General features: G+C 39.5%; 1 pseudogene; it reads right to left on the bottom strand.

Annotated features, from left to right (window-relative positions):
* Nucleotides 1-1310: 1310 nt before the first annotated feature.
* On the bottom strand, nucleotides 1311-3170 carry LOC145992524 (glucose dehydrogenase [FAD, quinone] pseudogene; annotated as a pseudogene).
* Nucleotides 3171-3849: the final 679 nt, after the last annotated feature.

The following is a 3849-nucleotide window of genomic DNA, read 5'->3' as shown; positions in this document are numbered from 1 at the left end:
GTGGCAACCCACCATCGCGAGGAAATTGGTGAGCTACGGGTGAGTAGCGTACCCCGTTCACCGATATCTCCTATAACGGCTGGGAGTTCGACGTGCTGATCACACGTCACCCCATTATTGGTTGAAGATCTCCACACCTCTAAGTAAGATTGTGGAAGATAGACTGTCAGTCGGGAGATAGCCCAAGGTCCTTACAGGGCTGTAGAGCCACGGGTTATTATTGTGTATCTATAAAGGAGGAATTCCACGTGAAAATCCTCCTGATCCTCAATTTCTAAAATTAAAGTAAATGATAAAACTTCATCCTATGTTGTGAATGAACAATCTAAATATGTCATTTGCATAAAAATTCAGGCATTGTACATAATTAAGTCCGAGCGTAGAAGATATATTATAATTGTTCGTCTATTTTAACTTTTGATTTACTTTTGTTCTCTATTGTGTCCCATCCGTGACATAAAAAAAACAATTAATTTCTCCTCGCTTACTGTTAAATTTTCCCCTCAACTCCACTAGAATATTAAAATGTCAATTCTCTCTTTGTCTTAAATAATTTATTTTTCATAATTGGACAATTCACAGAAATTAAAATTAATTTCTTATTTAGTGAAGAGGCAATGTTTTGTCTGTCCCATCCGTGACACAAAATTGTTCACTTATAACTACAGATCTGAGAAAGTATTTTAAGGTTAGTTATGTTTAATCAACCGTTTTGGGATTCATATTTCATTGCACAGAAACTATAAGAAAAATGTTGCTTAACAATCAGTAGAACGGTTCCTTTAATATTTAATATAAAAAATGTAGTCCACGTACACACACACACACACACATACACACACACACCCACACCCACACACACCACACACACACACACACACACAGACACACACACACACACACACACACCCACACAAACACACACACACACACACATACATACATATATAGAAAATTAAATTGCGTTTTCCGAGAATACTTACCACAATTCGCAAAGGTGATACAAAATAATATTGATTTTAGCATCATATGAAGATAACTATTTACATATAAACCCGTTACCTGGTAACAAGTAATTGAAAAGTATGTAGTCTGACACTTATAATAGCAATAATATTAAATATAAAAACAATTTGAATTAAAGAACTGTCAGATACATATAACTTGTTTATTTTACTAAGACGAAATATATATAATGTTTTGAAATTTAAAGTAATGACAAAATGTATAAAGCAAGTAGAGATTAAGATGCATGACTACTGCAGAAATAGGTTTTTAAAGAAGGGTCGGTATTTATCAGAAGTTACCTTCTACACTTTCCCCCATGCTTTCTTAATTAGGTCTGACCCCTTCTCCCCAATCATGTAGCAGGGAGTTGTCAGGTGGGCGCTTGGGAGGGTGGGTATAATAGAGGCATCGATGACACGAAGTCTTTCAACCCCGTACACCTTCAGTTCGGGACTCACAACAGCACCAGGATCCGAAGATGGACCCATCTTGCAAGTGCTACATTGGTGATGAAGTGGGAAAGAAAGGTGTCTTATTGCACACTCCCAGTATTCGTCTGAGCCAAATTCCAATTCTTCACATCCAGGCATTGGTCTTCGATAAAGAGTGGAGTCAAACTTTTGCAAGGGATCTGTTTCGCTCAATGCAATGATTTTCTTCACTCCCTCAACCATTATTTCAATATCGCGATGCACATCAAAGTAATTGTGGTACATAAGTGGATCATCAAACGGGTTAGTACTTCGAAGCTTCACCAAACCTCTACTTTGAGGTCGCAATGTCAGCGGCATACCAACCCATGCGTGTTTTAAGAGAATAGGCTTAACATACTCATCGAAGGTGTCTTTCCTTAGATTTATTCCCAACGCTATACTTGGAAATAGTTCCTCCGAACTTATGCTACCACATGCTAGAATTAACTCTACGTCAGGTCGCCCACTGCTTGGATTTATGTATTTAGTGTATTCCCATCCTAGAGCCTCAACAGCTCCTGGAATGGTCAGAAGACCGGTATGGCGAACAAAATAGTCCACAATGACTTCCGGATTGAGTAAGCGGTAATCTTTTATGGACACAGTTTCGTTTATGAGAAAGATTGCTGACAATGACGTAAGATGATCCTGAAGATTGTGTCCAACCTTCAGATCTTGTAAGACAGGAATGCCTAATTCATCTAGATGTTCCCGAGGTCCTATTCCAGACAGCATTAAGAGTTGAGGGGAATTAATGGCTCCAGCTGACAGAATGACCTCCTTGGTAGCTTTCACAGTTCTTAAACTCCCATGTCTAAAATATTCCACTCCATATGCTCCTCTGGACTCGGGATCAATGAGGACTTTGGTAACGTAAGTAAGTCTTGCGATATGTAAATTAGGTCTGTTCCATACGGGTTTTAGGTAAGCCGTTGCAGCATTTACTCTTCTCCCTTCTTTCGTTGTAGCTTGCACGTAAGAGTATTTAAATTGACTTGCCCCATTGTAGTCTCCTATCACAAAACCTTTTTCCCTCGCCCCTTCGAGAAATGCCGGTCTCAAAGGTGTCTGATAGTGGGGTTTCTCTATAGTAAGATATCCCCCTGTAGAATGATAGGGAGAGTTCATGAGTTCAGGTATAGTCATGTTCTCCAGTTTAAGAAAGTATGGGAAGATATCTTTATACCCCCATCCTGTGTTCCCCATAGCTTCCCAATCATCATAATCATGCCTATTCCCGCGAGTGTTGATCATGTAGTTGAGCATGGAAGTTCCACCCAAAGCCTTGCCACGAGGCCACGAACAGCGGTTTTCATTCATGGAAAGGCATGCAGAATCGGAAGGCTCAGTTTTGTAGCCCCAGTTGTAAGGTGTTAGTTGGTTGTAACTCGTTGTCAAAGGTATATCTGTCAAGAAGGACGCTTCTTCTCCAGCTTCTAAAAGAAGAACGTTCCACTCTGGGACTTCAGTGAGTCTATTCGCCACTGCCGATCCCGATGGACCAGCTCCCACGATGATGAAGTCGTACTCGTCCAGAATGATTTGGACATCTTCATCCCTTTTCTCAGGAGACGTGTTCGCTAGCCGTTGCACTTGCAGGATTTTCAACTGGACCGGAATATCCTGATTAGCATAAATTTCCACGAAGAGCAGCAGAGAAACGCACTTCAGGACTCCAACGGGGTTCATTGTTGATATCTTGAATAATATTGACATGACCTGAAAGAAGCAAACAATGCAGGTGTATGTAAACCAAATATAAATACTGAAGACAATAGTCTTGAACGTGTAATCAAGAGTGTTTCTAGACTTTTGACTTGAAAGAAGACCTTCTGGGATGAGCACTGTAAAAAAATTAAGGACTTCAATTCTTTATTTATAGGCGAAGTTCAGTCTGTGGCTACTCTACCACTTAACCCGCAAAATCTAGTACGTACAATAAAGCAAACAAAATACAATTACTACTATAACATAAGAATTCCATTACATTTTCACTTCTAAATATTTAAGAAATTTACACCCTAAAAAGATAAAAACCATTTCACTCATTCACACACATAAAAATGTTCATTTTGGGTTCAAATCTGCTCATTTTTTGTTTTGATTTCAACGTAAGCATGCTGAATCTAGTCATGTGTACTGAGGCTCTGTCCTTGCTCATGTAGAAGTACTTTTGTTACTGCCCTTTTAAAGCTGTTGTATGTCGCACACGAGGTAGCATCTGGTGGCAGCGCATTCCAACAATATGCAGAAGCAGCTTTGAAGGATGACAGGAATATTGATTTTGAGAATCTGTCCAGATGAAGTTTCTTAGAGTGTCGAGTCGTGTAGTTGTGTATGTCGTGTCTAAATTGGAGTCTGTCGTATA

This window comes from Lepisma saccharinum, chromosome 9, assembly GCF_977018435.1.
Source record: "Lepisma saccharinum chromosome 9, izLepSacc3.1, whole genome shotgun sequence".
NCBI lineage: Eukaryota > Metazoa > Arthropoda > Insecta > Zygentoma > Lepismatidae > Lepisma > Lepisma saccharinum.
Note: the sequence above shows the minus strand (reverse complement) of the source record. Positions and strands in the feature narration are given on the sequence as shown.